This window comes from Anser cygnoides, chromosome 4 (assembly GCF_040182565.1).
Source record: "Anser cygnoides isolate HZ-2024a breed goose chromosome 4, Taihu_goose_T2T_genome, whole genome shotgun sequence".
Classification (NCBI taxonomy): Eukaryota; Metazoa; Chordata; class Aves; order Anseriformes; family Anatidae; genus Anser; species Anser cygnoides.
Genome location: NC_089876.1, coordinates 72,321,175 through 72,348,842, shown reverse-complemented (window position 1 = coordinate 72,348,842; position 27,668 = coordinate 72,321,175). Strand labels below are relative to the sequence as shown.

At 39.8% G+C, this 27,668-nt stretch overlaps 1 long non-coding RNA gene across 2 annotated transcripts in view; it reads right to left on the bottom strand.

Annotated features, from left to right (window-relative positions):
• Window positions 1-582: 582 nt before the first annotated feature.
• LOC106041252 (uncharacterized) overlaps window positions 583-27,668 on the bottom strand; it is a 120,153-nt gene continuing 93,067 nt past the window's right edge. For both annotated transcript variants that reach the window (XR_007158632.2, XR_001210405.3), the window contains exons 3-4: window positions 23,632-23,707; window positions 583-2,641 (exon numbers count right to left, since the gene is read on the bottom strand). This is a non-coding gene — a long non-coding RNA (uncharacterized lncRNA). The remainder of the gene's footprint in view (window positions 2,642-23,631; window positions 23,708-27,668) is intronic.

Sequence of the window (27,668 nt, the reverse complement as noted above, 5' to 3'; positions counted from 1 at the left end):
TAGCTTTTATTTTTTCTGATGTTCCTTTGGCTCTTGTGAGATCTGCTATGCCTAGCCCCTTGTTTGAACAGTTCAGATTTCAGATAAGCCTTTCTTAAACCATGACTACAAAGAACAGAAAACACATCTTAGATAAGTACAAAATGAACCGACACGATTTCAACAATTACATTTAAATCCTGCCTATGGATTTCTTAAAAGTCTTGGCTACCACCACAGTATCTGTGATGCCCCCCCAGATCAGTACAGACCCTTCAGCTAGCTTCTCTCTCTCCCTTGCCAAGCCATGGAGACAACTTCACCTAGGACAGTGTCTTGAGGGACAGAGGTGATTACTCAGATAGAAAGAAGTGTCACTGGTGAAAGCATGCCTCCCTGCTTCTGAGGCCTTAGTGGGAGAGGGAAGGTGTGACTGGTTTGGCCTGGCATGAAAGCCCAGGCAGGAGAGCCATGGGCAGCATGACAGGCACCTGAAAGCAGGCAGAGCCACATGGTCATTTTTCCTCCTTGCAAGTGAGAGCTTGCTTTGCTGGAGCATTTCCCACTGAAGCCTCGTCAACAGAGTGGAGTCAGTTAGAGGTGAATGACAAATCCACTTAACAGAGATCACTCTCTCCTGGAGGAGCATGATGTGCAAAGCTAAAGAACAGGGCAACCTGTTCTCCCTGCTTCATGACTTGTAGGCTTAGTTTTCTGTGCGTTTCCAGAGATACACTGTAGGAAGAACCCCTGCACAGACCTGGATGCACGGAGTTTTTAGTGGAGGCACCCACACATCCACCCCAAAGCACTGTCATAGCTAAATACTCAGCAGCTTCTTCTCTCCCTCTCTCCATCTCTCATCGTTATCAGATTATACTCAACTCTTCAGCAGAGCTTATATCCTGAAGTCCAGACTGTGTGTCCCTAGCAGTCACTGTTAGCCCAGCTATGCAAAATACCTTCTGGATAGTGTTTACCAGTTGTGTTCCCCTGGAGTTGTAAATAGGACTGAAAAATTTGCACCCCTGCGGGCTCCTTGCCCACAGCAGTTACTCCATGTGCTTTCTGCTTAAGGGCTATTGCTCTCAAGCGTACTTGTTCTCTCACACTTATGCAAGAATACATGTATAAATATACACACAAAGGATGCCTGCCTCAAAACAGCTCTGATTCACCATGTAAATACAGAGAATAGCAGGTTTTTAACCAGAATATATCAGATAACATTTTTCCTTCACAAATTCATGGCTCAAAAATCAAATTCAAATTCTGTTTCACAAAGATCCTATCAGCTACATATGAAAACAAGAATTTTACTGCACCTAATGCATAATAGGAGGTATATTACCAAAGCTGAACACTGATAAAATACAGGTGTACAACACATCATCCTTCAGAACTTAATGAAACACAGGAAGGAAATTGTCCTTCACAGAAGAAAGATACTTGGTAGGGGATGGGAGTTGTCTTCCCTTCTGCTAAGATGCCATTACCATTCAAAATCCTTATTTACAACGTGACACAAAGTGCTGTCCAGATTTTGCTAAATCCTCACTTGTGGTGAAAACTATCTGGATCTACTTACTTGTGCTCCTGATTTTAGTGAAGCAACTGATGGCAGACCCTGGCCCCATGTCCCCTATTATTTATACTTATAATATGATTTTTACACTGCCGATGGGCAGTTATTTCAATTATTCTGGGACATATTTTCTCTCATTTGTATTTTGCACGCAGGGTTTTACACTGAAAATCTAGGTATTGTGTGTCTTTTATTTTAAAAAAGCAATTCTCTTGAAGATCTTACAGTGTTTGCATATGACAGAAGAGATTTACAGACAAATTAAATTTTAGTACATTCTCACTAGAACTGTAGCTGTTAAGAAATTCAGAAAGAGTGGGAATATAAATCCACAAATTTCAAGCAATATGTGGAATGTTGCCAGATTTAGAAATAATCCAATAATGTCGTATTTTGGAGGTAAGAGATCTTCAGTCTAGCAGCAACTTAAAGCTCATATCTCACATTACTAAGTTCATATTTCATGGAATTCATACATACTTAGATTTCTTTTTTTTTTGCTACAAAGGTGATGAATTGCAAAAGAAGATGTCACATCAAAACATAAACACAAGAAGAGAAAATTTGTTGCAAAGTTTTACTGTTTCCATAGAATTGCAAGCATCAGCTGCAGTGCAAAATTATAGCTCATTATGAACTGTGCTTGATACAAGACACCTGCTTACTCTGCTTCAGATGCAAAATATCAGGATATTCACTCTTTCATTAAACTGAATACAGTCTGGTCGCCTTATGAACCTATTTATGAGCTCATGATTTAGTTGATTAAGTTCACTAAATTAAGTAAAAAATACACGGGAAGTTGTACACAGTGGTAACAATGCAAGATTCATTAGACACTCACTAGAGCATGATATGACACAAAGCCATGTAGCTGGACAACCTTAGAAATGACATAGTTGTCCAGTTTATGCAGAAATATAATGCCAAAAGAAACCTACCTAGATCCTTTCCTCTCTTAACGAGATTTTTACTCTTCTCAGGCAGTACAACTCATCCAGGAATGTGTCTTGATGTAGAACGTCCTCTGATGTTGGCCAGTTTTATGCCATTTATCCTCTTCCCCTCTGCATTCAGCTGTAAAGATGTTCCAAAAGAAAAATAAAGATGAAGGGAAACCTAATTGGATCCTGATATCTGACTAAAAGTCTCAACAAGAACACCTTGCACACATGGTTTGCTGGAATAGGTGACTGAGGCATTTTGAATTTATAGCTACATGTATAGACTGAGCTGTGCATAACAAAAACATACATCTAATTACTCTTTGGCTGACAGAAGAGGATCTGGGGGATGCAAGGTGAGAAAGAGAGGAAAAGGACCGACTCTTAAGCTAGCTTTGGTCAACTAATAGTAAAATATTGATTATTAATATTTTTTTTGTTTTTGTTGTCATGGGAAAGTGCACTATAAGCTCACTGCTAGAACTTATATTCAAACTGTAGAAATATGAACATATATTTAAAGCTAGAGCAAATTGTAGCAGGTACAATATCCTTTTTTTACCAACCAGTATAACTTACTGCAAGTGCAGATACACTAAGCACTTTAATTATCCTTATTACTTTTTGCTCTAAAATCAAATGCAGAAGTGCAGAACAACACAACTTCTCCACAACCCTTCACACCTGCGTGTGATGCTTCCCTAAAGGACCTGCATTCTTTCATCGAAGAAGTCTAGTGTCAGCTGTAAGCTGGTGCTGCTTCACCAAAAGCAGTGCAGTGGTGCTGATTTACACCAGCTAAGTACATACATTCAAACAGCATCAATTAAATGTCACAACTTGTGTGACCAGGGAAGGGGAACATTTGTGCTGAGGAGGCAAGATTATGCTAATGCTGCCCTAGACAAAGCAGTAAGGATCTTGGTTTTGAAAGCCTGAAATTTTGAAAAATGAAGCAAACTTCAGTGCCACTAGTTTTGCTTACATTTTTAATAAAAGAAGTGAGTCTGTCTGTGAGGTTGTGAGAAATATTCAAGTATACAGGCAGAAGCATGGCTTGCCACTCATTAGTTTGAAGATGTTTTCTTAGATGAAGCCTACGCATGTGATATCCCACAACACAATGCCCACAATGAACCCAGACATATTTCTCTAACAAAAAGAAGATCCAAAAATGCTGCAGTGTATGAGAGAGAATAGAGATTTAATATTGCTGGAAAGACTGTCTGAATGAACTTCTTATTATAGAAAGAGATTGAATCTTGCCAGAATAAAGAAATACAGATAACAACAACTTGATCAGCCTAGCCTATTATGGGATTCTCACACAGTAGAAGGGAGTAACAGTGTTATCTGCCTTCTTAAGGACTTTGGTAGGAGGAACACGTAGCTTTTCCAGAGCCTTCCCAGTTGAAGCTGCAACAGCAGTGGCTTTCCCTGCTGCCCCTGCATCCACTTCCAAACTTTTTCTGTTTTGCATCCAACATAGTGTTACAACACATCTAAGATGGATGGTTCCGCATCAGAAGCCCTACATTAAAATGAATTTGGCTTATAGCTTTAAAACATATTCTCTAAAAATGCCCTTTATTACTCATTTGCAATTCAAGTCTATAGGTTCCTAGAGCCATGCTCTTCAAGGCTAAGAATAAAAGAAGAGCATGCTGCATTTTTTCCTGCCAGCCACATACCTGAGGAAGGGTGGATCCTCTTCTACTTTGGACAGCAGGAATGTTGTTCTTAACTAAGTGTCTGGCTGTTGAATTGTCACAGTGGTAAGGAGTCTTACCCAAGTTCCTTTTGAAGTAGTTAGTGGTATGATCCAAATTACTAGCTAGTAATCCTGTAGCTAGTATTAATTTGTCTTTACCTACACTCCTTTTTAGATGAATTCTTGCATGGTTTTGTATTCACAGATGCACACACACAAATACACAGTGAGGCACAGAAGATCTGATTACACTAGTACATTACATGGGGGAAAGACTTAAGGAAAAAAAGGTGGAAGGGCATGTTTTCTGAATTCATGCCTATGGTTACACCAGCCCCCTTGCTTGGGACCTGGGGTCTAAAGCTCCACAGGACTTACTGTTACCCCACGGCTAAAGTAGCAGTCAGTTCTGCCACTGAACTGATGTCTCATAAGCAACAGGAGTTATTGCTGCCTGCGGGCTGTAGTAGAGGTCACAGTCTCGACCTGCCAATGTGGTGCTTTCTGTGTTGGAGGGAACTCCTCTTCATTTCCCCTGTCATACCTTCAGGGCCCAGGATGGTTAGTCTGAGGGTGCACTGGGTTGACAACCTGGCCTTTTAGGTGAGACTATTCAGTTGAATGCTCTTTCACATAGCAGGCTTCACTTTCTCACGTCAGATATGTATCTCTGTTATGCTTACTGCTTTGAAAGAATGACCTCGTAAGGAAAATAGAACGGTATCTGTTCTTGTTCTTCTGTCACAGAAGAGTGAAATCAAGATTCATCTAAAACACTAAGGCACAATTTCTATTACACCTCCAGCTCACAATGAGCTCAATGGCACTACTAAAAAGATCTAATTTTTACTGCCTCTATTATGTTCTTGAAGTATTTTAATGGAACAAAATAAGGAAGAGGAAAAACACATCTCTTCCAATTTCATCAGATTTACAGATTCTGTTGAAACATCCGTCATTTTGCTGGGCAATTTTTTTCTGTAAGTGAAATGACAACTATCCTCTTTCGATCACTGATAAAAATAAATTATTAAAAATGTATGCAAACCAACTGTCCATCAAGACAACTGGAATTTTGTCTGAGACACGAATACAGGATGAGTCTTATTATTTGAAAAAAATTCCTGTTTCACTGATCTTTAATCACATCTGATATGCTTATGCAATATACGCTGATATATGCCCAGTGTCCAGTACAGTGCCCAGTATGAACAGTGCCCAGTTATTGAACCCAAACCATGCAATACATAGGAAAACTTTAATTTGGAAATATTATCTGGATATAGATATCTAATTAAGGAGAATTCACATTAAGGAGAAATCGCATTAATTCATTATGATGACATGTCCATAGATATTATCCTCCCATTTGGTTGTAATGGCATATTACCATTATAATGAGTATATTATTGCTACAAAGCACAGAATTTAGCAGCAGCTTGAATCTTCTGTTCTCTCTTTCTTTAAAGATATGAGGGCATTAGATGTACCTGACGATGACTTTGCCAGACTAAAAATTCATATTGGAATGCTAAAACTAACATTAGCATAAAAAGGAATACAATAAATTAATTCTAAACCTTCAGGAAAGGAGAAGGTACACAGATGATGAGACTGTAGAGCTTTTAACACTTTATACTGAAAACAGAGAGCACAGAAAAGCATTAGTTCCATGGAGAATTGCCTTAATTGCTTTGACCCCAAAGGGTAAAACATTAGGAACACCTCAAGAGCTACATATTCTGTACAAACAATGGTGCCCTCAAGCAGAATGTCATCTTTTCACTCTGTTGCTTTGATTTTGACCACTGCCTTCAGTATAATCAAGTATGGCAATGTTTAATCCTACATTTCTACATCCAGATACTACAATTAAAATCATTAAAATCAGAAAAGGATTCACAATTAGTAACCAACTTATTCCTTGTACACGACGAAGGCAAGAACAACTTTATACACACTCCATGGAAAAAAAAAAACATACTGTAACAATCTGATACATTTAATTATACTAATTAAAAATAACCTAATAAATGTGTTTAATAAATCTAAAGATTAGTTATAATTTTCATTTTAAAATATGCAGTACTTAGTTGATATTACTTACAGAATGTGAAAATGTGACAGAAGCTTATAATACTGTAACACTGATGCACTGGACGATTATTTGTCCAGTAGGTTGGTTAATACATTTTGTACTTGTATGCATGCTATGAGTTAGAGTACATAAAGTGTATATTTAATAGATGTATTCCATTTGCTATGCCAAATCAGTTCCATTTATCTTTTTCTACTAAATTTCCTATCTGTTCTAAAGACAGGCTCATTTGTGTCTCTCAGAGGTCATCTTCAAAGCTTCATTTATGCCGTTTTTTAACTTTTATACATGCTCTTCTGTTTTATAAAGCTTTTGCTATTTTCTGTTTTTCTTTTTCCTATCATTTCTGTCCACAAACAGTTACAAAGACTTGCTGTATAGATCCTTCTCAGGATCAGACCTCTCAGACTTGAGCGTTTCTGTATGCAACAATACTTCTGATGGTCTTTTTTTAATAGAAAATGACAAAACCCTGAGCATCTTGATTCATCAAGAGAAATAACAACTGGCATGCATCTTCATAAGGCAGACACAGACCTGTGGCTCTTCAAATTTCTTAGGCTTTTAATTATGTCTTTACAAATTAATAATAATGAAAATGGTTATATGAGCTCACCATAGAAATTACAAGTTTAAAAATGCATTCATGTTTTTGCAGAGCATTATTTGTATGGATAAACCTGGCAGATTTGCAACCAAACTGTGAAGAAAGAGCCCAGTTTCCCAGAATGGGGGCTTTTTCTGTGTGGGTTAATGTAGTAATGCCCATGATATTATGGAACTGCTCTGCATGGGTGGGATGTATCAGTCTTGAATCCATACTCTTCTCTGCTCTTTTTCTCATCTGTGCAACAGATGCAGAGGAGAGAGAAAGAAATTATCATCATAAATAAAATGTTCTTACTCATCTTTGGAGAAAGTGGGGTATTCTTCTCCATGTCTAAACAGATATCTTTTGGCTGATGGGTTCTCACTCTCTTTTGATTGGCAGACTATCTGCCTGATGTGCATGTTATTTACAGAGAAGACCACCCTATTTTTGGTTTTGAGTGTCGGTGACTCTCAACGCTGACAATGTCGATGTACAGTTCCTTACACTTGAGGAAGCACTAAACACATGGGATCAATTTCCAATTTACATCATGTAGATCTCACATTTCTGTTTGGTATATGGCTTGGGCAGTTGCAATTACATAGTGTTTCTGCCTGTTGCTGGCACCTAGGAGCATGGCATTTCAATTCAGAAAGAATACCAACTTTTATAAAATCAACTCATATACCCTGTCCCATGCTGTTAAGATCAAACTGGCTCTAATGGCATACTAACCTTTTGTTTATGTAACTGCATGGAGAATATTTGGTATATTAGATCTCATCACAGTAATATCTAGATTTCAGAAAGACTCTCTTTTTTATCTGAAAATCCTCATATGCTTTACTGTGGAGGTTATTCCTATATACAGACAAGGAAACAGTATCATGGGGAAGTGAATTACCTTTCTGAAGTCATTCATGCTGGGCCAGTAGCAGTTTGGGGAGAAAAGGTCCTACCTCCTGTATATATCAACATAAGCAAAATACAACTGAAATTATTTAGACCAAAGAAATTGTTCCAGAATTATGAAGAAGATCTAATATGAATCAATTACATGTTCTCCTCCAGTTTTCAGTGGCCTGTTCCCCCCTCTATGTGAAAGGACAGGGCTGCTCTGATCAGCTGAGTTCTCAGCTGCATGCATTAGCTTTTTGGCGAGGATCTTCTGCACTGTGGGAAAGCAAAGCTCACTAGAGTTGGCAAGAGACCAAAGTCAGGACATGCTGTTCAGCCTTCTAGATTAAAAAAAAATGGTATCAAAATGAAATGAGTCACCAGGATAATACAGACTGTATAAATTTAAGTAGCACTCACAGAATGGGAAAGCAGTACCCTGGGTATTCATCATAGTTGTGTCAAATCTAATGTGCAACAAAATTATGATGAATTCTGGATGACAGATGACAAATCTTTGTGAGTGAATGTGTCCCTGAGGGCAATAGCAATGAGGAGAGTGAATAGGCCACAGAAAAGAAAATACATAAATGTATACTCCTAAATTCGCCAAGTTAGACTTTGTCACCAGTAGGCCATGCAAAATATATCCAGTTACAGCTACCCTTGTGCAATGGGTTATGTTGACCTGAGGATAAGCAGCCTATTTCTAACTATATGGGCAGGTGAGAAGTGAAGGAAAGAAAGCAGATGGAGATTTGGCTACATCTCACAACACAAAAAAGTGACTAAAGTTCCTGCATGTATGTGTTGGGGTGCCATTTTGACATAGTGGCACTTGAGGTGCTCTAAGGTACTTCACTTGGATGCTGGCTGCCGCTTCAGAAGACATAGGTCTCTTGTAGGTCCTATTTCTTAATCTGTTAGCTCCATTTGATGTGGAATCTCAAAAAGCATTCGATGCCTTATATGGAGCAGTGAATTGAGCCCTAAAAATGTCACATCTGGCACTCTAGGAGGTCAGCAACAGAGCTACAACCAGAATGAACAATAAGAAGAAAGAGAAGAATGGATCTCTGATCTGTAACACCATCTTTAGCATGACCTTCCGGCAGAGAAGCAATGACGGTCCCATTGTCTCCATGCAGACACAGAAGTTGGCACTACCACTCTTTAAAATCCCAAAGTGCAAATAGCTACTGTAACTTGAGAACTGCCTTAAAAAATAATAAAAAAAAAACAAATAAATAAAATAAAAAAACACCACCACCAAAAAAAAAAAACAAACAAACAAAACAAAGAAAACCACACCTAAGTCCACAAATGCATTTTTCTTTTATTAAAAAATAAAATAAAATAAAAAACCAGTTATTATAGAATATCTTTCATCTTAAATGGAAGGAAAAGCTGAGGTAATCTCATTCCTACTCTGCGATAAACATTAACAATTGCTGACGTTTTAATGGTGAGTACTTTGGGTCTGAGAGACTTAGATGGATGGAGTAGATTTCCTGTATATATTTGAATATATTTGTTCTCACTGAATGAATATACACATGCTCTCATTCTCTATGAATATATTTTAACATCTCTCTACATTTACTACAGTACATGATATAACATTCAGTTTGACCTTTTAAGCTAATCGCTACTTGTCACAATAAAGATATTTTAGACACGGAAAATATCTAAACCTCAGCTGTCTTTCAGCTTCACTGTAGTGCCCTGATGCTGTCAAACATGTTTTAGAAATGCATAACACATTGTTCCAAAAGGAAGGCTCCTGTTACCCCGAATGGAATCATCTGTGGCCAACATTTTCCATTTATGTATTCTAAACTGATCATTGAATCTTATAGCTGTATTCAGCTTATCCTGAATTTTGGCAAGAAAAAAAGTAAAATAGTATGTAAAAAGAACACTTTTGAAACTGGATTGAGTTTCTGAAAATTAGAAGCTTCATGCAGTTTTTAACAACAGGGAAAGAGGAGGACACATTAACCACATATTCTTGGGCCAGTACAGCCCTTTTCAATTCATGTGTCACCTTTTGTCATGCATAAAGCTCTACATGCTTCTGTAATTGGGATTTCCTTTTTGTGCACTACCAGCCAAACTTCCTCTCCTGCAACAGAGAAACTTGGACAGTGGTAATGCATGTGTAGGCATTACCTACTCCTAAGCTCTGTTTCAGGATAGATGGGACAATTTATATTCATCACAGATTCTGCTACCATCTCTCTACAAACTCAGGCACATTATCCCAGTGCTAGCCACAGTTCAGAGTATTTCTCTTCCATTTGTGTACTGGGTTTATGTGGCAAGGTTTTTGTAGCGGGGGGCTGCAGGGATGGCCTCTGTGAGCAGAATGTAGTAGCTGCCCCATGCCAGAGCAGAACCAGCTCCAGCCAGCTCCAAAAGGGACCTGCTGCTGTCCAGAGCTGAGGCAGTGAGCAATGCTGGGTGTACCTTTGGGAAAGCAGATGCAAGAAAGGGAAAAAACTGCTCCACAAGAGCAGCTGTGAGAGAGGAGTGAGAAAATGTAGAGACAAAACATCCCTGCAGCCCCCAAGGTGAGTGCAGCAGGAGGGCAGGAGGTGCTCCAGGCAGGCAGCAGCAGTTCCCCTGCGGCCTGTGGAGAGGCCCCTGGTGGAGCAGGCTGTCCCCCTGCAGCCCACGGGTCCCACACGGAGCAGATCTCCACGCTGCAGCCCGTGGAGGAGCCCCCGGTGGAGCAGGTGGATGTGGCCTGGAGGAGGCTGCGGCCCATGGAGAGCCCCCGCAGGAGCAGGCCCCGGGCCGGAGCTGCAGCCCGTGGAGAGGAGCCCACGCAGGAGCAGGGGGCTGGGGGGAGCTGCCGCCCGTGGGGGACCCGTGCTGGAGCAGTTTGCTCCTGGGGGATGGACCCTGTGGTACGGAGCCGTGTGGGAGCAGTTCTTGAAGAGCTGCGGCCTGTGGGCAGCCCCCGCAGGCTCAGTTCGGGCAGGACGGCATCCCGTGGGAGGGACCCCGCGTGGAGCAGGGGCAGAGAGGGACCGTGAGGGAGCGGTGGAGACAAAGCGTCATGGACTGACTGCAGACCCCGTTCCCTGTTCCTCTGCACTGCTCACGGTGAGGAGGTAGAAGAGGATGGATGGAGTGAGGGGGAAGGTGTTTTTAGTTTGTTTTCAGCTTCTCACTGCTCTAGTCTGCTAGTGATAGGCAATAAATTATATTAATCTCTCTACTCTAAGTCTGTTTTGCCCATGACGATAATTGTTGTGATCTCCCTCTCCTTATTTCAACCCTTGAGCCACTTCCATTGTATTTTCTTCCCCTTTTTCTTTGAGGAGGGGGAGAGAGAGAGCAGTGTGGTGGAGTCCAGCTGCCCTTCAGGGTAAAATCACCACAAGATGAAATATTTACTCCAGAAAAAGGTAACTAATACTGCATGGCCATAGGTGTTAGGGCCCTTCCTCAGACCTCCAGTCCATCTGCCTTAATCACCCTACGGGAAGCGGGAATTAGAAGGCAGAACAGTTCCAGGTCCTCTGCTGGGAAGTGCCCCAAATCTTCACCTGCCTTTGCAGTCCAGGGAAACTGAATATTGTGTGAGGTTTGCAGAAGTCTATCAGCTATCGGAAATGGATTTTTTAATAAAGGAAGTTTGAAATTCCTCACCTTCATTCAGTTCATCGACTCAGTAGAGCTTAATCCTAAAGAAAAACCATGGACACCAATGTCCCCATACTACATGTCCTGTAAGAATTTCACCTGCAAGTTATTGAAAAAGGAAGACTTGCATTTGAGATAGCTCCTCTCTGACACTAGTGTTTGGTTATCTCAACTAAGAAAATTTGGAGGATATAGAAAGTATTCTCTTCCTCAAATTTCAAATGAAAATGAAATTTTTTACTAGAAAATATGAAAAGGAAAAAAAGACTATGGATGCAGAGTTTGCCAGGCTGAATGACTGAAAAAATATTCTGTTATTTTTTTCATAACATTTCAGTTGTGTTGTTCATGTACAGCAAAAAGAAAAAATAAAAAAAAAGTCAACTCGTATCAGATTACTGTGTTTAATTACCTCTGCTTTGCTCACTTTCTCCAAAATTGTTTTATTCTGAGATTTTTATTTATTTATTTATTTATTTCTCCAGAAAATACTTCAATTATTTTTTAGACCTGGTTAATTTTAGCTGTATGTATCAGGGAAGAATGGGCAACATATCTAATACTTATGAGTTGTATTTTGTAAACACATATGCCTAAACCTAGTTTTAAGCATATAAATACTACCATTAAAATCTATAGGACGAGCCACATATATAATGTACATTTCCACAAAATGAAACTTTACAGCCCATGTCCATTGCAACATGTTGGGGCCAGGAAACAGTTATTAATATCTAAAATAATACTCTCATGAATAAATGTATGAGTTTTCTGTTCCCTGTAGCATATTTTTAGTAGCTCTCTTTTTTATTGTCATACATTTCTGAGACTGCTATTCTGGTATCTTTAAGAACACTCTCCCACACTACATTGCTTGTTACATATGTAATTAGCAGCACATCTGTCTGATATTTGTAATGGACTTTGAGTACTGAATTTCTTTACTGACAAACATTGCCATTGAATGATATCTTATTGTCACATTTTCAGACAATATGTATTCCATAAAATCAGCTGGATAAAGCATGGCACCTTTAAAACCTTGGAGGGCTAAGGATACACATTGTACCATAATGAGGAAAAGAGGAAAGTCACGCCACTTCTACATTTTTCTTGCTTATTATTACACAGAAACTGAAGGTTAGGGAGGGTATCCTTCATAAAGTGGAAAACATTCTGTGTCACCACAGAGTTTTAATAGGCAACTCATGTCTATTAATAGGGGCACATCTGTTCCAAAGGCTTGCATTATGCAGGTGTCTGTTCCTCTTGTGTTTTTTTGATTATACAGTAGATAATTAGTTAGCCATGATGATTTGCAACCTCCTTTTGGACCACTTATCACATTATCAAAGGCTTTAGTTTCTAATTATGAAATATGAAATAAAAAAATTAACTTTGCATGTGCATCACCCACATACATAGCTGTTAAAAGGATTCTGAGAGATTGAATGTTCTTTTACTTATAAAATATAACATCAAGGTAACGCCATCGGTGAAGGAAGAACTATGTTTTGCTTTACAACCCTTTGATGGGAAAACAAAGACTCATATTCTTCTTCCTAATCACTATAGTGAACTTAAATAATATTTGTTTACTTAATTCAATTTTAAAATACAAACTTTCCAAACTCTGTTCAATGAACGTGACTGCCCTAGATCTTAACGACCCCAATTTAACCACCTACTGTATTCTGACAATGCATGGATACGTTTTTCTATCCCAAACTCTTCTCTCTTGGTCTAAACTAAAATTATAGTCTGTCTCTTTGATATCTCTTGCGGTGGTGCAGCTGCTCATTTTGCCTTAGTATAACTAAAACAGAAATACTGTTGTGACTCAAGATTTCCCTTTACACCCTCCATCAGAGTGAACAAAAGTGTGATGCCTGTTACTGTCACATTTATCTGGATGCCATTTTAGGTTTGGACGTTTTCCTAAATCTGAAAATCCAAAGTTTGCATATTCTTTCTGAACAATATTGCTAAGATTTTGTCTCCTTTATACATTCATGCAGATAAAATTATTTCCTGGGAACTTTACTTTTTGCATCTTGCCTACTTCAGTGTTTCTCTCTTCAGCTTGAAAAATGCAGTCCTTCCTGACCAATGTCTATCTTGAGTGTTACCTTAACCTAGATCATCCTACTGCCTCCCATTCTTTATAATCTACTAATCTCCCTTCCCTGATTCTAACACCTATGAACTCAGGCTAATCTCAATTGCCCACTTATTCACAGTGGCATCCTTGTCCATTCTTGGTGGTACCTCTACAATTTGAGAACCCCTTTCTGAAGTAATTTACTCACTAAAATCTCTAAATAATATCCTTAAATTTGACAACATTCATGATTAATGAAGAAGCATTACTCGGTATCCAAGCAGTTAGGTTATTCACCTTGGTAGGGGACAATCAGTTAGTCTGGTTTCTGCTGAGACTAATTACATTTTATACCTCTTTTTTGTTTAAAGGAAAATACATAAACTGTTGAAGCAGAATCCATTATCATCATTTCATCCTTCGGCCATACTGAAAAGTGCGATAGGTGAAAATGCTGGGATTTGCTCAGGGACTGTTGCTGTGGGGTAGATCTGCCCTAAGCACATTTAGCATATAGAGCCAGGCTTGTCAAGAGCCTTTGGTTTCGAGGACTGTTTCGCCTCACATCTGGCACACAGCAAAGGGGTATCTAACTGCTCAAGATGTTTCTACATATGTGGGGAAGCCATCATGGAAACTTCTCAAGGTTCTGACAGTGCAGAGTGACATCCACATACATTTTATTTTTGATTTAGAAATCTAAATTCCACTTCAGCTAGTTTTACAATATTTTTGATATTTTATTTTCCAAAGAGGTATAAACACTTTTTAAAGAAAAGCTAATATGGCCTCTTTTCACAACTGGGGGGCAAGACAGGGTCCTCAGTTCTTACCATCTAAAAACTATGCAAGATGGCCTACAGCTGTTAAAGAGAAACGGTTTCATTCCTGCTGCTTGCATGTACACTGATTCTTCATTCTCAACCACATCAGACATTATCTTCTCTTTTGAACAGCCTTTCATTGCATAATTTCATCATATCTCTCATAAACTCTTGGTACCCTTTTCAGTTACATACGTGCTTAAATGAGCACCCAGTTTTTCCCTAGTTGCATCTTAAACTTGGGAGGCCACCATGAATATAATTCTCATGAATACATGTACTACAGCAGGACTTTATTTAGAATACTTATGAATCCAGGCATTTCCCACGATGGTTTTTATTCAGGCCACATGGTCACAAATGGCAATGTCAATTAATCTTTTAGGGATAATCAGATTCAAAGTTAAAATTAATTTCCTCCCTAATATCCTTCATGGATTCAAGTAGATAAATCTTATTTCTACAATGCATTTCAAAGTGCAAGCAAAATGGTGGAAAAAGCAGAGGAGCTGTAAAGGTAACTAGGAACATTATCCTGTCTGAAAGGCATACTGGAAAAGATTGAACCATTTGATTAATAGCTATAACTCAGAATATGATGGGCATAGTGTCTGGAATAATTAAGCAACAACAGGCAGCAAAATGACAAGAATAAATGGATAAAACAGAGAGGTTGACTGGCAGGCAAAGCTATATTTCATGAAACTACTTCCTCCCTGCCCCCAATTCCTTACTATTCTTCTCTGCAAAGTCCCAGGTTTCTTTATCAAACCTTCTGCAATAATTTATTATTGTTATACCGACAGAGTAAATTCCACCACATGCCAGTCATGTCTATAAGTTCAATTAAAATGACAAGAATGACATGGATGGGTAACTTTTGTGCAAAAGGGAAAAGAGAGGCAGCTCTTAAATGAAATTAAATTCTGATACCACTGTTTTGGCAAGGTGTTTCTGCAAGCACAGAAGAAAGATTGTGTTCCCGAGTTTCCATCCCTGGAGACAGTTAACCAATAAAAGCTATAGCTGGGTTTGATTAACTCTGCATGTTTTTCTTGACCTCATTAACAGAGTCAGCTGATGGATTTCCAGATCAATTTGCATGCAAATGTAGAATAAAAAGGGTTGTGCTATAACACCAAGCTTTCACCTTTCTAGAGTCTTCCTTACCTCATTTCAACTTTCTGTAGGCAAAACAGAGTAATGAATGGGAAGGATGAGTAAAGCACCCCCTTTTAACCGTCAATTTGTCAACATCTCAGAATGTGATAACATCCCATGCTAGTCTCACTGCAAGTTTTCAGGCCAGACTTATATAAGACTTTTCACAAATAGTCTCCCCTTCTTGGCCATCTATAGGCTTCTCCTCTTCTAAGGAACTTGAAGTAGATGCAAAGGCAAAATTAAACTACTGACACTAGTGAAATGAGTAAGAAAGTGATTAGGATCATATTTTTGAATTATTTAAAATGAAAAGGTTCTACTGATATCAATGCATATGTGCTTCTTCACCCTGTATTGCCTTGGTGTCAGTAAGAATACAAAGTCAACCCTCCCTGTTTTGCTAATTCACCATCCAGATTTAACCAAATCCAACACTGAAGAAGAAACCAATGTTTATCCAAATAATACTTAAAAAGTAAGAAATAAAAGACCCATCATGTTAGGTTTTACAATGACAATAGAAAATTGTCCCTTTTCTGGGAATATGTTATTTTTAGTGTTACTTTCTAGAAGTATATAGAAAAATAAAAGGAAGGTAAACAGAAGCCAATAAAAGCATTCAGGGTTAAATTTTTGATTAAATATATACAGAAGTGCATATTGTGATTCACATGATTTTGTAAACTTAGGACACTAGAACTCTTTTATAACTGTTTCACTGCTGAGACCTCATATTAACACAGAGATAACAGAGACAGACAAGTTAAATAGATCAGGACAGGTAAAGCTGTGGGGAAAAAATAAGTCCCTAATGCCATATTGATTGGTTCCTAGATAGTAGGAGGTTACCTACTCACTCACATCAGCAAAGCTTTTACCAACTGTACCAGTGACAAACATCCACTGACTTAAAGTGAAAGGTAATACAGTCACTGCATAATGTTGGTGTTCAAACAGACATGAAAACAGGTGAGCACAACATGATGCCATGCACTTAGCCTTTTAAACAACATTAACTGTCATGGACATTATTTGTTTATGTATACAGCTCTAAAATCAAGATAGTTTAGAAGAAAAGAGACTATAGAAAACCTGCCTTGTATTAGTATATTGATTAGCAGATTGTATATATTATAGGTTAGAATATGCTAGTATATGTACTATATATGTACTATGTTGATCAGTCGTGATATAGGTCCAAACATGATGTTCACAAATGCAAGAGACACACTAAAGAGAATAGAAGGAAGGGATGCTATCCGAAGGGATCTGAACAAGCTAGATAAGTGGGCCCAGGTGAATCTAATGTGGTTCAACAAGTCCAAGTGCGAGGTGCTGCACAGGGGTCAGGACAGCTCCAGACAGGAGCACAGACTGGGAGAATTCACTGAGAGCAGCCCTGCAGAGAAGGACCTGGGGGTTCTGGTGGACAAAACGCTCGACATGAGCCAGCAGTGCATGCCTGCAGCCCAAAAGACCAGCTGTGTCCTGGCCTGAATCAACAGAGGAGTGGCCAGCAGGTGGAGGGGCCCCCTCTGTTCTGCCCTTGTGAGGTTCCACTTGAAGTGCTGCATCCATCCAGTAGTTGGGGTCGGCTGCCTCAAAGCTGGTGCAACCGCAGCCGCAGCGCCTGACCAGGAGTTACAGGGGGATCTCGGGCCCTTGCTTCACCAGGGGTGGCCCAGGACAGCGGTGTGACCAGCCCGCACCTGCCAGCTCTTGTGAGAGAGGCTGACAAGGAGCGAGTGTTGCCAGGGCCACAGCAACTGCGCCCAGTCCCTCTGCCTAGAAAAAGCCTCCTGGAGCAGGAAGGGGCCAGCAGGGCACGCGCAGCGGTGTGCAGGCAGCTTGGCAGGGCTTGGAGCTCTGCACCAACTCTTTGCAGTCTGCGAGATTGCATTCCTACCGTGGTATCCGCTAGGCAGAGAGCTCACCCCAAAAACGCTGTGGTGACCCAGGCGGAGGGCCTGCCCAGAGACGTGGCTGTTCAGCCTCTGGCTGCAGGAAGCGCCTAAGCCTGCCGCTTGTAGGGGGTTGTGGAGTCTCCTTCTCTGGAGACATTCAAAACCCACCTGGATGCATTCCTGTGTGATGTGATTTAGGTGTTCCTGCTCCGGCAGGAGGATTGGACTAGATGATCTTTCAAGGTCCCTTCCAATCCCTAATACTCTGATTCTGTGATCCATCCAGGTCTGGGGCCCCCAGCACATGAAAGATGTGGGCCTGTTAGAGCAGGTCTGGAGGAGGGCCACAAAGATAATCAGAGGGCTGGAGCACCTCTCCTGTGAAGAAGGGTTGAGAGTTCTGAGCCTGAAGTGAAGGCCCTGGGGAGACCTCATTGCAGCCTTTCAGTACTAAAAGAGGGCTTATTAAAAAGATGGAGAGCAACTTTTTACTCTGGCAGATAATGACAGGACAAGGGTGAATGTTTCTAAACTAAAAGAGGGTAGATTTAAATTAGATGTTAAATGGGAATTTTTCACTCATGGTGAAATTGTCACTGTGTGGTGAGGCAAGTTGCTCAGAGAAGCTGTGGATGCCCCATCCCTGGACGTGTTCAAGACCATGATGGGAACTAGATGATCTTTAAGATCCCCTCCAACCCAAGCTATTCTATGATTCTATGATTTTATGAACAACAGCCACTTCACCAGTGAAATGAAAGGAAAATAATCACTTCTCTAAAACAGAATTACTTTTTCTTTTAACTAATCTGTTGTTTCAATTAATAACATACATTTTATACTAGTATACAATTTTGATCTAAATATTGATCTAAATACATTTATCTGGAAGTTCGACTGAAATATCAAAAGAGTTAGAGTTAGGAAAACTTTGGTACTGGTAAAAAGACAGAAAAAAAAAGTAACAGTGTACATCAGAAGTTCAGCATGGAAAGAAATCTGCAATAATATGGCCAGATAATCCAAAGAAAAGTAGCAGTTTTTGAAATGTACTTATAACATGTATTATTTGCTAGGTATATATTTACAAATATATATATAAATATAAATATACATATAAATATACAAATATATATATATATTTACAAATAGATTTTCTGCAGAAGCGGAAAGGGGTGAAAAATGAAGTGGTAACTTTTGCAGATATTACAAAATTGTTTTGACTAGGCAGAACAAAGATTTCAGGAAGGTACCCCTGGAAGATCTATCAAAAGTAGGGAGCTGGGCAGCACATGGGCAAATGAAATTCACTGCTGAGAAAGTGAAGTCACAGATAATAATAATACATGAGAAAATGTGGTCGATCCAATGACATTACTATGATATGAATGTAAGTATATTAATAACAATAGACAAGGTTGTGTTCCCAAACCTTGAATGCCATGTTCAGTAACATCCTCTCTTTAAAAAGATGTAATGTGCATGACTGAGTCAAGGATACTGAATCATCAGAGATATGGGTTTTATACACAGGAAGACTGACAATACCTTCAGAACCATTTAATAATGAAATGATCGTTAAAACAAAGTTCTCTTGATAATATAGCAAGAAGAAAACACATCAAAAATGTCTCTCAGCCACTTCACTTTGAATCCCTCCTAATAAACAAAGTTGAATAGTTAGAAGAATTAACAAAAGTATTAAGGATATTTCTGAAACATCAATAACACTTTTGGGGGTTTCATTTTGATTTCATATTGCATTTTAATTAGTCCTACTTAAATACACAACTGTTTCTGCAGCATGGAGTGGAATGGCTATGTATTGACTCATACAATCTGGTAGCAACAACAGCAAATGTTTGGATTCAAATTTCTCTGTGGAAAGAGAGCTTGCAGAATGACTTTTATCAGATGTATGAAGGCCTGAAAATTCATCTGGTAACTTACGATGAATACAAATACTCAAACAAGACACCATCAAATGATGGTACTGGAAAAAGCTTAATGTACTAAGATCATTAGCCTGGCATCTTTGAGACAACATCACAAGAGAAAGAGGAGATTTGTCATCCCCAGAGCTCAGTCCTGTCAGCATTGATCTGGATTTATGATCCAGTAAAATAATCCTTCATGATTATCTGTCCTGTTGATCACCATTACTGCAGCTTCAAGGAAGCTGTTTTGTTGTATGCTCTTCATGTCATGCTTAGCTGAAGTATAATTGACTTGAAGACCACCTATACTTACAGTTCATTCTTATACAAATTAATGGATGATGGTAAAGTTGTACATCCATTAAGCAGAGCATTACCTTTCATGGCATTCATTTACCTATCAAAGATATTTTATTTATCATAGTTTTTCTGAAAGATTGTTTATTAAGAGACCATGCTGGAAGGGTATTGCTGCTATCAATGAATTTTATGCTTTGTGCATAAAATTTGAAAAATGAAAACTCATATAATTTGCCTCTTAGCATTCAATGGTCATAAATGAATTACTTTGCTCATCTCTTTTCATGAAATTAACATAGTTTAAAAATTCAGAGTTTGTTTTCCTTCTATTAAAAATAAATAATTGTAAAAGTAGTTTACTTGATGTAGGAATAAACAAAGACTTGCACAGAATTCATGGTGTATATGTCTTTTGCACCAATTTATACGTGACTGAATATGATTTGGTGGGAAATTTTTCTAACCAGAACACATTGCCTGGTTAAGATATGTGCTTAGTTCTTCATAAGAGAAAGTCATTGAATGGTCCAAAAATGCTTTAATTAGCTAATTAATTACAGGGATCTTGAAACTCAAAATAGCTTTGACCATGATAAAATACTAAGTATTCATAGATCCAGAGAGAAAGAGTGAGAACAGTTTTGTAATTTGGCTGTCAGGAAAAACAACTGATGATTCCATTTTCCAGCGTTGGTCAAGGTGCTTATTTCATCTTCAGATACATACTTAGAGCCAGCTTTCAAATTCGGGTAGAGATAAAATGTTTTGAATTGGGGACTATCACCTTCTCTGTTAGTCTTCTAAGCAATATATTACTCGGGGGCTCATAGTCATCATCTTCTCAGGGGTATCGTTCACTCAGAAAACTATTCCTGATCAGATTTCACAGAAGAGATTCAATAAACAGTCTCAGCTTTGAGAATCCTGCTAGGGCTAAGGCATCAGGCCCAGCACTTAGCAATTTGGCGTTTTGCTACCCTGGGGACAAGTAACACTGTAATCTTATGATTTTAGAAATATAAGTTGGCATCTAGGCTGGAGTCCCTACACCACATCCAACACAGCTAAGCACAACAAAATCAGTGAGGTTCTCCCATTACAGAACTTTATTTGCACTTAGAATTTTGTCAAATTTCAACACACTGGCCTGAAATCACCTATATTATCTGTCCACTGCAGGATGCTTTCTGAGCTTTTATTATATCAGCAGCTCCCAGCAATGAGGACAAGTATTTTGTCCATGATTTAAAAAGTCCTTATTGCCTTCTTGCACTGAGGAATCCTAGCAAGGAAACAATTTGGTGAAATGGCTTTAAAGCTTGGTTGTGGCATTGCCTAATTGTGGACGTCTTGCCTTTGCAATTTCAAGAGTCTTTTATTCTCTCTTTTTGTGTGTATCTTTTTGCCAAAAGAATATTATGGCTTCTACGTAGTACAAAGAATGATGATGTTTACATAGCCATAATGATCTGAGTCCTACTCCTCCTACCTGGCCAGGAAATGACAGGAGATGTGATGTATTTTTCTTTTAATACTCTTTTCCGTGTAAAAAAAAAAAACTTGAGAGGAATCTCACTAAAATTTGTCATTTGAGAAACGTCAGCTAGTGTTTCCACTCGTATTTGATTGTCATTACCTTCACACTTTATTCTGCACTACACGAAGATATGTTGGACTGAAGGGTTACACTGTAAAGCATTTAATACTAAATATTTGAATATGAAGAAGTTATACATTGCTTACACTCTCTATTGTTAATTATTTTTAGCTGAATCACTTATATTGAAAATTGTTTCTAAACCAAATTGACCTATGCAAGTTGCCTTTTATTTAAAAATCAACACTCAGATTTCACTTGTAAAACCACTGCTTGCACTATATAGAGGTGCCTATCCAGTCAACAGATAAAATCGCTAGGAAAAGCAATATTTGCACTAGAAAGAGCAATATATCCATCATATTTGAAAAATCATGGCAGTCGGGTGAAGCCCATGGTGACTGGCAAAAGGGAAACTTTATTCCCATTTTAAAAAAGAGTAGAAAGGCAGACCCAGGGAACTAAAGAGCATTGAGCCTCACCTCTGTGCCTGGCAAGATCACAGAATGGATCCTCCTGGAGACAATGTTAAGGCACACAAAAGACGAGGTGATTCGAGACACCCAGCATGGCTTCACCAAGGGCAAATTGTGCCTGGGCTTCTGTGATGGAGTGACTGCATCACTTGACAAGGGAAAACTGATAAATGTCATCTACCTGGTCTTCTGCAAGGCCTTTGACACAGTCCCTCATGACATCCTGAGCTCCAAAATAGTAAAGAGATGGATTTGAAGGCTGGACAATTCAGTGGATAAGGAATTGGCTTGAAGGCTGCACCCAGAGAGTGGTGGTCAATGGTTCTATGTCCAGATGGAGGCCGGTGACAAGTGGTGTCCCTCAGGGTCTGTCTTGGGACCAGTGCTTTTCAGTATCTTCATCAATGACACAGATTGAGTGCACCCTCAGCAAATTTGAAGATGACACCAACCTGAGTGGTGCAGTCAATACAACAGAAGGAAGGGATGCCATTCAAAGGGACCTGAACACGTTAGAAAAGTGGGTCCATGTGAACCTAAGGAGGTTCAACTAGTCTAAGTGCAAGGCGCTGCACCTGGGTTGGGGCAATCCCAGACATGAGTACAGACTGGGAGAGGAACTCATTGAGAGCAGCCCTGCAGAGAAGGACCTGGGGGTTCTGGTATATGAAAAGCTTGACACGAGCCAGCAGTGCGCGCTTGCAGCCCAGAAGGCCAAATGGTTCCTGGGCTGCACCAACGGAGGGGTGGGCAGCAGGTGGAGGGAGGGGATTGTCCCCCTCTGCTCTGCCCTTGTGAGGCCACACTTGGAGTTCTCCATCTAGGTCTGCGGCCCCCAGCACAAGAAGGATGTGGGGCTGTTAGAACGGGTCCAGAGAAGGGCCACAAAGATGATCAGAAGGCCAGAGCACCTCTCTTATGAAGAAAGGCTGAGAGAGCTGGCAATGTTCAGCCTGGAGAAAAGAAGGCTCCATGGAGACCTCATTGAAGCCTTTCAATACTTAAATGGGTCTTCTAAAAAGGATGGAGAGGGACTCTTTACTTGGGTAGATAAAGACAGGACAAGGGGGAATAGTCTTAAACTAAAAGAGGATAGATTTAGATTAGACATTAGGAAGAAATTCTTCACTGTAAGTGTAGTGAGGCACTGGAGCAGGTTACCCAGAGAAGCTGTGGATGCCCCATCCCTGAAGGTATTCAAGGCCAGGCTGGATGGGGCCTTGGCCAACCTGTTCTAGTGGGTGGCATCCCTGCCTATGGCAGGGGGTTGGAACTAGATGATCTGTAAGGTCCCTTCCAACAGAAGCCATTCTATTATTCTATGGTTCTATGAATCTATGATTCAATCTTTAGAAATATCTCCATCCATGCTGTCAAATTCTAACTTCTCATACTAACTTGAAATATGTTACAAGCACAATTATTTTACTAAATACTTATCATCTTTGTCGATAACTACACAATTAATATATTCAGTAAAAGTATATTTTACATAGACTTATATCGCACTGAAAGTTTGTAGTTTCTGATACATTTTATGTTTTACCATGCTATCTCTCTCATATATTCAGTAATAGCTTACTGCTAGTCTTTACATTTTAAACTTGTGGAATGACCCGTACATCTCAAGGATTTAAGTTGGATACCTCTCTTTGACCATAGAGTAACATGAAATTGTTTAGATATTCCAAGTCATTGTTTTTCATGTATACTCCCTTATAGAGTTCATAGGAATGTAAAAACTGACCAACGTTTTTAGCAATGATTTGGTGCCATGCAAAGATGCTGTTGACATATTCATCTGATATAAGAAAAATATAATGAAGTTTGAAAACTAGCTGTTGTGTCTTAAGCTCTGAAGTACTCACCCACATCAAACTAAATCTGGCCTTTGAACTGTATGAAACTCGCAGTCATGAGTCCCTGAAGGGGCCCCAGATTCACCTGCAAATAAAGAATCAGTGTTACACATGCAGGCACCAACGCTATAATAAACTCCACGTCAGCCTGCTGCTAAACTGGTGATTATGGTAACCCATCACTGTGATCTGTGCTGCAGCCAGTGTCAGTGGCAGACATAACATGGTCCATCAGAGGAAGGAAAATAATGTGAAACCCTGAAGCTTGTGGTCACCTGCTGAGTCAGGCAGCTGAAACACACGGCTTTCTTTGCCTGACTATGCTATGCAATTCAATCTCTTCATTCTGTAACTACATATACACATGTGCAAGTGAGTATGCTTGTATATGTATACACATACATACCGATTACACAGCACTCACAAATGTGGTGATTTGATTATTTGTAAACTGGAGCCATTATGGATTTCCCAGAGATAAACAACATATTTATTCCCGATATATGGTGGCAAAACTTAGTTGTTCAACTGTATTTTACATTGGTTACCAGCAGTGGAAACACCAAACAGCAAAGGAGTTTGGCTGTTATCTCAAGGACAAAAGACAGACTCCCAGTGATTTAACTTTCACACTGTTGTGCAAACAGCAAGCATCCTGTGGTATTTTCTTGAGTGACTGTTACTTCTCTCACTGAGGTCAAGAGGAGTTCTACCACTTATTGCAGCATTAGCTCGTTGCTGCTGTCTTTTGAAAATGTTGTGTGAAATAAACATTCAAATTATTGCAGTACTTTTTAAAGTCCATATTAAAAACTCCTAAATCCTGAAGGGTATCTGCTCATCCTGTTTATTTCTTCCTTCTAGCTCCTAGAGTTGTGACATGTTTACATGCATGCAATGGCTGTTTTCCTAGGTAGCTCCTCATAAACATTGCAAAATATTAATAAAGGTGCTAAGAAAGCTAAAGGCACACACCAACAGTCTTCACATATTTAATTCACTGCTTTGTTCATTCTTTCCCCATTGCAAATGTACTAAATGACAATATAATTATAACCTAAAGCTGTTGGTAATTATATGCAAAGTGCTATAATAGCGATGAAACCTGAATGCCAAGAGAGAGAGGGAGAAAGAGACTGAGGGAAGCCAGAGTCAAAATAACCATTACTCATTGTACTCCTGGGTACCCCCTAAAATTATTTGATTCTGATGGGTTACCCAACCTGCAAATTACCTGAAAAAAAATTCAGGTCAGGTGTAGAGAAAACAAATTAATTACTAGGAAATTACTTGCTGGTGTTGAGCCAAGTATTAGCTCATCAGCATTCAGCACTGTTGGAATGGGCTGAAATGAAGGAGAACTGTACTGACTTATATAAGGAGCTGGCAGCTGAGAACAGCACGTGGAAAAATTGTATTGGAAACTTTTGTTCTAATGCTAGCATCTTTCTTCCAGACAATCCTGAGCTCAGTCAATGTTCAATGCCAGCGTGTTGCTACCAGCAGGTCACAGATCTCCTCGCCTTCCTTCTGCCCTGGAAGCAGGAGGACAGACATGGGCTATGCTACCTGCGGGAAGCTGCTCTCCAGCTGCTCTCCAGCTGCTCCACAGGGCCTGGGGCAAGCTATCCAGACAGGCACCATCCCTACACCTCCTGGTCCCTCTTGGGCCCCAGAGGGTCCCACATGCCAGAATTTTTCCTCGATTCCTTCTTCTGCATTTGGAATAATTCCACCAGCAAACCAACCAGGACCAACAGAGTCTCAGAGCTGAGATGTATAGTAACCTAGATGTCCCCCATCTTAGCTGAACTGATTATTTTCTGGATAGAAATGAGAGCCTGGCTCATACAATTTGTCAAGGGAATGTTTGACTTGCACTTATTCTGTGTTTGCTGGAATCAGAAAGATACAGCATATAGCTACTGCTTCATTAGTAGATTAGTAATATGCAGCAGTGTGCTCTAGACATGGAACATAATTGTTAAAAAAAATGGCGAATTACATGACAGGTTGAATTGGCAGCTTGTAATCATCTATGAAATCCCTGCTTATAATATGTACAGTATGCTACTAATGAATTAGTTAAACTTACAAAAATACAGTCAAAAAAGCTACAGCTCCTGCTACTTCCTTTGCTCTTGCAGACCTGCTGCCAGGCTGGAATTATTCCTGCTAAAATATATTTAAAAGAGGGGAAAAAATATAGCATCCACAACAACAGGACAGAGCAAAAAGCAGCATGTGAACCAAAGATTTCCTTCTGAACTGTATTTGCTGTCTTTACTGAAGTACATCCAGTTATATGACTCAGGGAATTAATATCACTATAAAAACTATAACTGTATCTAATGTACAACACTTGTTTTTTGTTCACACAGCATTTAGCATGATACAGCTCTTAATAGCGATGCTCCAAATTCAAGCTAAGGTTCAGACAGTTCAGAGAACGACGCTCAGATCCATGCAGATGCTCCTCTATGTCTCAGTGCCCTTTCCTTTCCCTTGCTGCCTTCTTCCCTGGGTGCGCAGGAGCACTCCCTTGGAGCAAGCCTGCTCTGCCCTGCGCTGAGTGCTGACAAAATCCTTCCAGTCGAACCATTCACAGGATGAGTAGCAAAATGCTCAAAACCACTTGCTGGCCGTGCCCTACATCTCATGCATCGCTGGACACGGTCTTTGTGGACAGCTTTAAACTGTCAGTGGATGGGAACTGGAGTTGTGCAGCAGCAGAAAGCAAGCAAGAAAAACTGATTGCTGCTTTAGGTTGTACAAAGTCCCTACCATGTGAGGAACTTGAACAGGTGTGGGGATGGTTTCCTTGTTTGTTTGTTTTAATTCATGAACAATTTTCAACTAAAAACACTTTCTGCATTTTAATGGCTTAATATCGATTTGTTTGCCTTTGTGCTCATTTGATAGGGTATGTGGGGTAGAGGAAAAGCACTGAAATGTGTGACCACAACTGCAAAGCAGCTGTAAAAAAATTACAGAATCTGAAAGGTTGTGACAGATATCTGCTCTGCACTCATTATGTCCTGGATAAATTATTTTGTATGATTCATAAATGCTTAAACCAGAAAATACAATTACAATCACCAGCTATGACTTCTTACTTCATTTCAGGTGTAGATTTTTATCCAGTGTTTTTAGCTGAATGAGAAACTAGTTTGATAAGCAATAAATTATCCAAAAATGCAAATAAAAAGCAAAATTATTTTAAGTAAATGATCGGGGCTCCTACCCAAAAATTAATACACACAAATAAAAGGATTGCTCTTGAATATGTAGTAGAAAAAGCATGACTCTTTTGGAACAATATATGATATTATACTTTTTCAAGTTTTCTGGGATGAAGGGTATTCATTTCTCTAGTTTGTCAGATAACTGACTGCTTACACATTACGATGACAGAACAAGGAACTGAGCCCCTTCTTCATCTCTCCTCACAGAGCCGTCACAACACGGGAACACTGCCCTGAGGGTTACACAGGTAACTCAGGCGTGAGACCTCCTGTGGCTCTCCATCCCCCACCGAGTTTGCCCACAAAAACTGTCACAATTAGTTCTAATTGCGGCAATGACGCTTCTGATACCTATCCACCGCACACCCAACACGAGGCACCGATCTTCTGCATAGGCTGCTGAGCTGCTCTCAGCTGCTTGTGCATTTAGTCACTGTCAGCCCAGGCTGCCTTTAAGCTGAATTTTCCTCGTTCCCGTGTTGCAGGTGGATGAGTGCGGCCGAGCAGGCTGAGTTGCACACAGCAGGCATCCATAGAGCCAGAGCGTGTTTGACAGCCAACAACTTCCCCACCGATGCAGCGCTCTTCTTGCAGCCGCTCTCTCTCCCCGCCCTCCTTCTGGCCGGTTTCTGATGCCTGACATCACTCTGCAATGGCCTGAGGAGAAGTGGCAGGAAGTAATGTATTTTGAGAGATTACTCTTAGTTCCTACCACCACGAAGTCCCCACGGGGTTTAGCCTTCCCATCCCACTGCTGAGCTGCACTAAGCCCATCTCCTGACTCACGTGGCACTTGCTGTC